We start from the raw sequence: 12,253 nt of genomic DNA, 5'->3' as shown, positions 1-12,253 counted from the left end.
CGAAAAACACCTAAATGCTCATCTAACTCCATCATGGTATCTTGTAGTTGATAGTCACCATGCTTCCAAGAAGTATACCAACCAATGAACAGAAGTCATTCAAGATGTTCAAATAGCATATTCTATCACTGTCCACATTATCCACATATCCAACCTGACCATTTACGTATGATAATTTTCCATCTGTGGTCTTCCAATGACCACTATAATTGATGATGAACTTGTATCTACTTCCATCCATCAACTACATCATAGATATGGACAAATATAGTTAGAATATGTTGATTATAAGCAACAATTACTATAGTTTATAAGCTATACTATAACTGATATAAGCTATTGTTTCCTCTTGATTATATACATTATTAGTCTACAATATAAGCTACACTATTACCTACGCCATAAGCTACACTATAACATACACCATAATCTACACAATAAGCTACACTATAATCTACACCATAAGTTACACTGTGAGCTAAATTATAAGCTACATTATAACATATAACATACACTGTAATCTCTATAAGCTATATTTTAAGCTACACCGACTATATTATAAACACACACAATCTAAAACATAAGCTAAATTCCCCATTTATAACATTCCAATCATGGGCCCTACATTTATTTACTATTATTGGCAGTTTCATGTGGAAATAGTGTTTTGAACATTTTGTCGAGCACCTGGATCCATGTGTGGATCCCATGTGTATGAATTAAAGCATACACATGGGTCCCAACACACCACATATACCCACATTTGTGAGTGATCCCCCAAAACCTAGCTATCTACCACAATTCCATGTGTCGTTTTACCCAAATCGAATGGGGGGTTTTCAACGAATCTCTGTGAGTGGTCCCCCCTAAACCTACCTAAAAAGCACATAAAAAGCTGGACCATATCTCTATGGTGACAGAAAACACAGGCTTTTAAAACTCCTTTTGGAATCCCACTGCAAAACATTGAATCAGTTGTAAGAAAAAACTCTAAGAACAAGCTCAAAGAGAGGACAAATGTCATCCTTCCATCGAAAAAAATATGATGGAAACAAAAACTTTTCCATACAAACCTGTTGTGCACCGCCATACCACTTGTCGAAGTTTGCAACGAAAGTCGTAGAAGATGATTGTGAATCCTTCTCCACTAGAACGGTGATAAACAACTTTTGGGAGAGAATAATATCGATTCGAGCCTTTAATCGATCCCTTGTTAAGGGTAAGAAAATAATTTGCAAAATGGGTTCGACCTAAGTGAGACTTAACGAAAGGGTAAAAATGTAAAATCAACTTTTCCATCCCGATTTAACAATGATGACAATTGTCAGAAAACTTAAGGGTACCGCTAGACAATATCTAAACAATAAGGGTACAACTTGTCAATTTCGTGAACATTAGGGGTAGTTTAAGAGATTTACCCTTTATATAAATGATAAATATGCTTTCATTGAATTATACTATTAAATATATTCTTTTTCATTGTTATAATTATGGGTTTGTATATATCACTCTATTTTAGTTTTTCATAATTTCCATTTTGATTTTTTCATTGTTTTTAAAAACATTATTTATTTATATAAATAATAGCTATAATTTCTAAGTAATACAAATGTTTTTAAATAATTACCACACTATTTTAGTTTTTTATGATTTTAATTTATAATTGTTATTATAATTATAATTTTTTTATTTTACTTATTTAGTATATTTATATAAATGATAAATGTGCTTTCGTTGAAATATTTTATTAAATATATGCTTTTTTCATTGTTATAATTATGGGTTTTTATCACTATATTTTAGTTTTTCATAATTTTAATTTCGAATTTGTATTTATTATTATTTTTAAATTATTTACTTAGTTATTTATATAAATAATATCTATAATTTTTAAATAATAAATATGTTTTTAATTAATTACCACTCTATTTTAGTTTTTATGAACTTAATTTTTAATTTTTAATATAATTATAATTTTTTATTTTACTTAGTATATTTATATAAATGATAAGTATGCTTTAATTGAATTATTTTATTAAATATATAATTTTCATTGTTATAATTATGGGTTTATATCACTCTATTTTAGCTTTTTTTGTAATTTTAATTTTGATATTTTTATTAAATTTTTAAAGAATATTTATTTATTTTTTACATAAATAATAGCTATATTTCTAAAATAAATATGTTTTAAATAATTACTACTCTATTTTAGTTTTTATTATTTTAATTTTTATTTGTATTATAATTATAATTTTTTATTTTATTTATTTAGTATATTTATATAAATGATAAGTATGCTTTTTGGAAATTTTATTTATTTAGTATTTTTATATAAATAATAAGTATATATTTTCAAATAAAAATATGCCTTACTTTTAATATATATGTAGAATAAAACATATAAATTTGTTATATTAAATTACTTTTTTATTTTTTTAATCTTTAGTTTAATTTTTTCTAATTAGAGAAAACTAATTGTTTAAAATTCTTATATGATATTAATAACATCATATAAATTGATATCAATTTAAATAGTCAAAATTTGAGCATGAATGCATGGCATATAAATCATGTAAATCTATCTATAAATTACAAATAGAACTACAATTACAAACATATTCTTTATCTACAAAATAAAAATATAATTCATAAAAATTTAAATAAGAAAAAAGTAAAAAGTATACTTTCCTACGATGAAATCTTCTTCTTCTTCTTTTTCTTCTTCTTCTTCTTTTCTCCCATTTTTTACTCTTTCTTTTGTCCTAAAGTAGAGCTCTTGGCGGATGGTTGAATATACTTTCCACCGAAAAACATGTAAAAACTATTCAAAAAGTAAAAAACATGGGCAAAGTTCTTGTGAGCAGCAAAGGTCTTGTGGGTAGACGTTGGTAGAGTTCTTGTAAGCAAGAGATCCACACTCTTCTTTGATATCAATCCTTGGAAAATGAAATGGAACTATAGGAATGGCGAGGGAACAGGTTTTGGGTAGGGCACCCCCTCCCCATCCCTAACCTGTAGTCAAGATACTTTATCCCGTCCCTTACTCATTTATAGTGGGGAGATGGGTTTAAAGCAGGGTGATTTTTCTTCATTGAGGTAGTGAATTCTCGATCTTTCCCTACCCCAAACCAACCACTTAAAAATAATCTCATTTATGGACATTTTACAAATAACATTATTGGAATTTGGAGATATTTTAGGAATTGAATTATGAAAATTTAGGGGTGCTTTAGAAATAGAATTATGGAATCTTAGGATTCTAAGGCTCTAATTGGCATCAACCAAGATAATCTCATTCTCAGAATCCTTTATGAAAATGGATGGAGTCTGAGAATTTTCATCCTAAGAATCACTGTATTCCTGTTTGGCACAATCATTTGATTCATGTTTCTCAGAAATAGAACCACATTTAGCAACAACCAATTTTTTTGAATCAATTCTTCGATAGACAAAATGACGCAACAATACATGAGCAACAATCCGTCCTAGCTTCACCATTTGTGAGCAATACAAGGACTTATTAAAAAAGTTTTTAGCTACTGTATTGTCATCCTAGCTACAACATCACCATCTGTGAGCAACAATCAAAATTTTGGGATCAAAAAAGTATGAAACAATCAATTTATTGTTTTGTAGATGCACCTGTAATTGCCCATGCACCAACAATAAAATTTATTGAGATCAAGAGTTCTATACCTGTGAGTTGGGAGAGTGACAACGGTGCTGGAGATGACCAATGGAGAAAGAACGACTGAAAGAATTCTTAGATTGAGAAGAAAAGAAAAAAAAACAATAGAGATAGTCATTACAACTTGCAATAAGATGTTGTATGAGGAAGATGATGTAGAAAAAACAAAACTAGTTGAAATATTACCTAAGATAGAGTTAGGAGGAAGATGATGTCGACAACGCTGGAGAAGGATGGAGAGAGTCGTTGCAACTTGCAAGAAGATGCAAGACAAAATGTGAAGAGAACGAGGGTTTTATGTTGAATATATTTGCAATTACCATTGTACCCTCACTATCACGTGTGACTCTTATCACACGTGTTCATTTTTTAAAGAATGACGTCACAAAAATGAATTCGACCGAGAATTCTCATTCAAAGAATCCAATTTTTTTCACTCCAATGAATCGAGTTGGCGGAAGGTTTTTTCATCCCATTTTGAATGAGAAACAGGGACTGGGCAAAACCAAATGCGATTTTCATTCTCAAAATCATGAGAATCACCAGAAATAATTATGAGAATTGATGCCAAACGAGACCTAAGAATTTGAGGAAATTTTAAAGATATTTTAAAAATAATACTAAATTTAGGGATATTTTATTAATTTACCAATAGGTTCAGGGAATTATATAAAAACCACATCCCTGCCCCATCCCCGGTTCTAGGCAAAAATATTTTCCTCGTCCTTACCGTTTTAGGTAAACCTTTCTAATCGGTAAGTGCTGACCTTATATATTGGGAGCCCCAATGTTCTATGAAAGAATCTTCCATTTTAAGGTAAGTCTCTTCCACTAGTCTATGACGCCCATATTATTTAATGAAGCAATTCAACTATCCCAATGAAACATATAGCTTAATTTTATGGTGCATCTTCAATTTTAGGATAAGTCTCTTCCACTAGTCTATGACGCCCATATTATTTAATGAAGCAATTCAACTATCCCAATGAAACATATAGCTTAATTTTATGGTGCATCTTTGCCTACCAATTTAGCCCTGCCAACACCCAATTTTTGCTTGGTCCCCTCATCAAACCCACTTCTCACACTCCTAATGCACAATCAAACCCCATCATATGAAGCAAAACCTTTACACAACCCATCACATCAAATTGTAACCTTAAAATTCTTTATTTTGTTGTTCATCCGACAAAGATTCTATTTCGATGAATTTGATACTATGACATTCTCGAGCCTAAAGCCTATGATCCATTTGACCTTGACACGACCAAACCTTCCTAACAGCCTTTTAATTCAAATCCATGTCATTCCACTAAAGTTCAACCTAAAAATTTATCATTTATCCATTCACCAAACCAAGATTTCATTTCGAATCATTTCATTAGCCGAAATACCTATAACCTTGATTTTAATAACTCTAATACCTTCAAAGCCATCAGACACACCCATTAGACTCCAAATATCCTAGGATGTCTGCCAACCAAATTTCATACTTAAATATCCCAATTTTGCCCTTCATATAAAAAGATTCCAAATCACCCACCCTCGTCGCTCACTACTCTCAAAATCATATGTTCCATCACAACAATACTCCCAAGACACCCAAACCTCACCAAAACTTTCATTAACCACCTAACAAATTTATGACTGAAAAATGTATGTTTTACCCCTTATACGCAAAGATTCCAAATCAAGCCCTTTCATTAGCCATAATTACCCAAATTTAATATTTGTATTGCGATACGACCTCCAATACACCTAGACTCTGTTGTCACCTTCCTAGAAACCTCGATCAAACCTCCTCCTTTTTTCTCAAAATGACCATTTTACCCCTATATCAGGAAAATCTCAATCTAATGGTTCTTATTGCTTATTACTCTTTAAATCATGACTTTTCACCTCGATACACCCCGAGACTACTCAACCCTAGGATAATTTCTATTGCAAAACTCCCCACTTTACCCTTTTATGATACACAAATTACATTTTAATAATTCTCATTGGTTTATCCACCTGTACCCTAAATTCTCCTAATTTGAACACATTTGAACCAATCAAATCCTGCTAACTTGTCTAGGCATGTCAGAAACCTAACCCAGATAAATGTTAGGTCAAAATTTCTATACCAACCCCTCTATTGAATGAAGATTCTATTATGGACTTTCTCATTACTCAGAATGCTCGTACCTTAATTTCCTCGGATTCGGACACATTCAAACTAACCAAACCTTTCCAAATCATTCAAGACATTTAGAAATCTGATTGTACAAAATTTTAACTCAAAATTCCTCGATCTACTCATCCATCAGAGAAAGATTTTATTTCAAGCTTTCTTATTGGTCAGATCATTAATACCTTTGATTCCCCCAATCCGAACATATCCAAATTGAACAAAGCCCATGGTTTCATCCAGGCCCCTCAGAAACCCCATCCAATTAAATTTTAACTTAAAATTCTTCGATTTTTCCATCTAGCAAAGGAAATTTTATTTTGGGTTTTCTCATTGGTTGGATTGTTCGTACCTTAAAATCCCTTGATTCGAGCACTACTGAACCAACATGACCCCACCAATCGATCTAGAATAACCAAAAACCCTACCCTGCCAAATTTTAACTAAAAATACCCCCGTTTGCCCATTTATATAAAAGATTCCATTTCGACTAATCTTATTGACCTGCATACATAGAACTTCCATGTACACTCAGACTCATTTCAGCCCTTCACAATTAAACCCAAATCCCCACCATCAAATAAGAATTTCAGTTTGACCTCTACTAACCCCAAATGATCGAACTACCTTTACCCGTATAGTTACCAAAATTCCCTTGACTCTTAATCCATGTTGGACACAACCAAAAGTTACTAAAATTGCCCTTTAATGTTGGGTGATTGGAAAATAAAAAAAGGGGGTTCTCGTTTCTTTCTCTATCTCCCTCACACTCTTTCACTCACAATCATATTTATCTGCTCAACGACTATGTGATTTGAAAATAATAAAAATGGTCTTTGATTTCTGTATTTACGTTCTCTATATCAATTTCTCTCATTCTCTCTCTACCTATCGTTCTCCCTCAATCTCTCTCATTCTCTTTCTCGGTCGATCTTTCATTCTCCCTTAATTTCTATCATTCTCCCTCTGTTTCTCTCTCACTCTCTCTCATTTTTTTATTTTCTTATACACTTATATGGTATTAATCAAATCGTATAAAAGAACATGAGACTAACTTGGTATGGTTAAAAAATTATTACACTAATTTGATAAAATTTCACAAGAAGCTCTTGGTTATGAAATTTACACCAATTGGAGAACGATAGAGATTGAGGCAAAATGAGATATTGACCAAGAGAGAGAGAGTGAGGGAGAAGAATGAGAAATATTAAGGGTATAGAGAGAGATCAGTTTTGATTTAGTTATAGACCAAAGTTGAGAGAATGAGAGAGACAAAGGGAGTAGGAGATCGAGAGATGAATGTGAGAATGAGAGAGAAGGGAGGGAGATCGAGAGACAGAGGGAGTGGGAGAGAAACTACAATCCTATTTTTGGTATATGTTTTTTTGTTGTGTTCAACATGAACTAAGAGTCCCATGTTAGCAACAACCACATAAGCCTCCGATGACATGGCATGGGATTTTATAATTTGAAATGTAGAGCCGGTTGTTAGAGATCTGTCAGTTTCTGGACTTACCTATAACTTAATTTTAAATGTACAACTGACTTTGACTATAATTTTCCTTTTAAACTGTATATTTCATTTACATTATATACAATATTTTTTACTTCACACTTAATTTTTGTTTGTCTATGGTATCATTTGACTCAGACCACGAACCCACCATCTAAAAAAAAATTATTTGATTTCTAGGTTGACATTAAATTTTGTATTACATTTCCATCATTGATAAAATTGTTTGTTATGTATAAAACTTATTTTTGTTTAACATAATGATTGCATAATATTAGAGATGTATCCAATATTTTATTTTTTATAAATATATAACATTAGATATGCGCCCGAAATTTTCTCTATCTTTTTTATTTTTTTTTATTTTTGTGATTCTTTGTATTATTTATTATTAAAAATTTTATTATTTAACTATGACATCATTTAATTTCTAGGTAGATTTTGAATTTGACATTCCATTTTCATCACTAATAAAATCTTACATTTTATAATTATTTATTATTTAATCATGACATTATTTATTAATCCATTTGACCCCCAATGGTTGAATTGCTTACCCACCAAGAGGGAAGAAAATGTTTTATTTTCAAATTACTTTTCAAAATATTTATTTTTATACTATTAAAATTAATATTGTAGATTTAATTGCAAGAATTTAATGATGAGAAAAATATATTTTAAATATAGGATTTAATGAGAGAGAATAGGAAACTATTTTTATTTCTAATTGGTTTTAAATTTTACATTCCATTTCCATCATTAATAAAAATATTTCTTATTTATCATACTTATTATTGTTTAATATGTATGTTAAAAATTTTTCCAATTTTTTAAATTTATATTTTTTTTCATTTTATCTTATTTATCATACTTATTATTGTTTAATCTGGATTAACCCATTTGACCCAAAATGATTAATTTTTACCACCACCTAGATGAAAATACTATTTTTGCTAGGTAGATTTTAAAAGTATAAGTTTTTATGTTTTTGGAATTATTAATTTATTATGTATAGATTTAATTAATAGAACTCAATGATGAGAAGAAACAAAAATGACTTAAATATATGATTGAATGGACATGAATGCAAGTTAATAACTTAAATGTTGGATTTTATGAGAGAGAATTGAATGCATTTAATATCTTTAAATTACCTCTTTTCAACTCATTAAATATCAAAACCCATTACCCTATCTGCTCTTATTTTTTTATCAATAAATTTAAATATAGAGGAGTAAATTTTGTCCTTAGAAATTCCATAAATATTCTTGAAGCCATTCGTGCTTTTTAAAATAGTATAGATTTACTTTTTTCTCTTTGATCAAAGTGGGTTTTTGTGATTGGAGCTTATGAATTTAGGGGCAACAATTTTTAACCCAACCCGCTCAACCCGCCCAACCCACCCATTTATTAGCGGGTTGGATTGCAATTTTAATACTGGGTTCTTAGTAGGTGGGTCAACCTAATAACAAAATTTTAAATGGATTGGGCGGGTTGGGTCATGGGTATCCAATGGATATCCGTCAATTATGATCCGTTTGGTTGCCGATCCGTTTGATTGCCGTTTGGTTGCTGAGAAAGTATGTATAAGAAGAAATGAATCTTTAAAGAATATATTATTTTCCAGGTGTTTGCTTTGAAGGAAGAAATGGAATGGGAAGAGAAAGATCTGAGAGAGACCCCACTGAGAAAGGAAAACAAAAGTCATTCGTGAGAAAATACTGTCGAGAGCGCCAACCCAGAGTGTCATCTTCTCCTCACACGCCGTCCAATGGTTATCTCGCCGGCGCCATCTCCGACGATTTTTTCGAAGGCAAGCTCAGATTTTGCATCCTCTGGCGATTTGCGTTCATTTTTTAACCATTTTTGTCTTCTTTGAGCTCCCCCTTCAAATCTCACCGTTGTCTACCTTCATCCCTGCTCGTCCTGACCAATTTTCATCGCCAGAAAACGGCTGATCTACCGTTCAAGGCGTTGTTCTTCCATATCGACAGCCATTTGCGTTCATTTTAACGTTGGAGCTCCAGATCTGGCTTCCGGCGTCTGCCTCTTCCAGATCTGGCGTTTTATTTTTGATTTGTTTCAGGTCATCTCAAGCAAACCAAGTAGGGGATTTTTAGCCTGAGGTACCACATACCCTGTATATGTTGATCGTATAATCTCTCTTTCATTTTTCCCATGTGTTGATCGATAGAAGTCTACTTTCCATTGTCATTTTTTGTTTCGTTTTTACATTCATATGATTATCTGTCTCTGGATCAGAACAAATGTTGAATAAACATCAGTCACCATGGGTTGCTGTGTTCATGTTTTTTTTTTTTTTTTTTTTTTTTTCATTTTTCTTTTGAAGTTGTCATACCAGAAAAATTAAAAACACCTTCTTGAAATGTATTTTTGCATTAACATTACCTGTCTGCTTCCTCAGTATAGAATACACTGTGAAAAATAAAATACACAGGCCAAGATCGATTCCCACAGAAGTTAAAAGAGCAGAGAGTCAGAGACAATCATTACTTCAATTTGTTATCAAAAGGAGGTCAGAACAGAGTATCTTCCTATTCTCTTAAATGCCCAAATTCAACTTTTAAAAGATGAAGACCTGTAGAAAAAGAGGGGAATGTTGTTCGAAGCAAATCACTTAATTGTTGGAAAGCAGGTAAAAATAATTTTAATGTAAGAATCCCCAAAACAAACAAGGAGCTACTAGGGAACAATTATTTTGATGGGTGGATAGTGAAACTAGTAACTTCATGCTACAACCCTCAAAGCTCCAAGGATAGGTTCCAGATTACAAGGATCAATTGTAAGATCCAAAAAGAAATCCTTCAAAGTTCCAAGGGTAGGTTCTGGTTGGGCCAGAAATAACAGCCCTCAAAGCTCACAAAAAAAGAGCCAAGAAAAATAGATTATTCTGGTCAAAACATCTGTTACAGATGAGCAGATCTCCTTTGCTTGTTTCTTATCTGATTAGCATAAAAGTAAACAAAAGAATATAAATAAGTTTTAACTACAATCTCATGGAATATGACAAGTAATTGGGTGACTGATCATGATTTTGTCTTATGATCAGAACTTGGGGTGAATTTAAACTTTTGCTCATTTCTTCCCCTTCTGTTCTGAGATGGATACCATGGAACCCGACATGTATAGTGGGTCATCTCTTCCTTTGTATTGCTTTATGTATAGCATTTTTTAATTATGACTGTGCTTTATGGGTAGCATTTTAATTATGTCTTTTTGTGCAGTAGTATCTTAGAGAACTCCATAGACTAGTGGTTATCCATAGCATAGGGTCTTGGGTTAGTTTTGACTATTGAAATGAGTTATTTACATGAAGAAGGCTTGGGTTGCCGAGCTGTATTGATTTTTGCAAAACAGAGGGATTCATGGGTGTTTTCTTGATTAAGGCCTTCATGAGTTTAATTTGTGATGCCCATTCCAAGCGAAGATAGAATGGGTCATGTTGGTCTGTGCATGGTGTCCTATAGGTCTTTACAACCCAGATCCCCTATTCTATAGTTCATTAAAGAATAGGCTGGTTTGACGGAACCATTTATATTAACTATTACAAGTAAGCTATATATTTAATATATAGGACTATAGGAGCTTTTAATTGTGCAATGTTAGCACGACACATGGCAATATTAAAATACTATTGTGCCATGTCATCCAATAAACAAGTCTTGTATTGTGGAATTGGAGATTGCATGGATTTGTCAAAGTGGAATGAATCCAACCATCCTGCAAAGTTTTCTCAGCAACCAAACACTGGAAGCAGATTTGGTAGGATAATTGGTCTCAACAACCAAACACAAGTGACAGGATTGAGAAAAAAAATTCCCTTCTCATCCCATCCCATCCCATCTCATCTCAGCCTTTCTCAGAAACCAAACGGATCATTAAGGATTCTATTTTTTCATCATTTGTTTATATCTTGGAGAGAAATCTTGACAAATTTCTCTTCCTCTACGAGTGGCAAGTCTCCTCCTCTACAACTCTGAAATCTGAGGGCAACAAGTCTCCTCCTCCTCTACAACTTTCAGATCTGAGGGCGATAAGTCTCCTCCTCTACATATTTGAGATCTGAGGGCGACAAGTCTCCTCCTCTACTAATCTCTCTCTCTCTCTCTCTGGACCAGAACCCTAATCTAATGGCAATAGTATCAGTTCGGAAGAACATTGATTGTTGGAGGAAGAGAAACCATCATTTGAGTTAGGGTTTTTTCTTGGATTGCCTCCGTTCAACTGTTTTTTTTTGAGGGAAGCGGTTCATTGGAATATGGAATCAATAGTATTAATGTGTGTGTGCAATGGGGCTACTGTTATTGTTTGCTAGATATCTAAACGACAAGTATCCTTATATACGACGAGAGGCATTTTTCCCAACAGTGGTTTTTCTACAAATTTTTGTAACTTTTCCAGTAGCTATTTATATTGTCTGTAATTTCTATTATATTTCTTCACTCTATGTTTTTCTATGATTTTTTATATCATTCTTGAATTTCTGTTCCTTTTTTTGCAATTTCTAGTTTTTCTTTGTTTTTTGTAATTTCTGTTATTTTTCTTCATTTTCTCTATAATTTTTACTATATAACTATGCAATTTCAGTTTTTTTTTGTAATTTTCTGTTTTTTCAATTTTTATGTCATTTCTATTAATTTATGCATTTTTGTTTAATTTCTATTTTATTTCCTGCAATTTCTATTATTTTTGTGTAATTTTCATTATTTTATCTAAATGGGTTGGGTTGGGTTCAGGTGGGTTTGGGTTGAACCCAACCCATTTAATTCTATCTAATTGGGTCATTAATGGGTTGGCGGGTTTGATGGGTTGGGTTGAAACTCAACCCAAAACGAACCCAACCCAACCCGCCCAATTG

The 12,253-nt window shown here is 32.1% G+C and overlaps 1 protein-coding gene across 7 annotated transcripts in view; it reads left to right on the top strand.

Moving 5' to 3' along the window:
- The first annotated feature begins 8,987 nt into the window (after positions 1-8,987).
- Positions 8,988-12,253, top strand: part of LOC104601937 (vacuolar protein sorting-associated protein 52 A-like) — a 94,494-nt gene continuing 91,228 nt past the window's right edge. For 2 of the 7 annotated variants that reach the window (XM_010265451.3, XM_010265447.3), the window contains exon 1: positions 9,016-9,500. The gene's annotated coding sequence lies outside the window, so the exon portion shown is untranslated. Of the gene's footprint in view, positions 9,501-12,253 lie in introns of all 7 variants that reach the window. The other 5 variants (XM_088890782.1, XM_088890784.1, XM_088890783.1 and 2 more) reach the window with 5 other exon arrangements.

Source organism: Nelumbo nucifera, chromosome 6 (assembly GCF_055504915.1).
Source record: "Nelumbo nucifera cultivar China Antique chromosome 6, China Antique-T2T, whole genome shotgun sequence".
NCBI classification, from domain to species: domain Eukaryota; kingdom Viridiplantae; phylum Streptophyta; class Magnoliopsida; order Proteales; family Nelumbonaceae; genus Nelumbo; species Nelumbo nucifera.
This window is presented reverse-complemented; position numbering and strand designations above follow the sequence as displayed.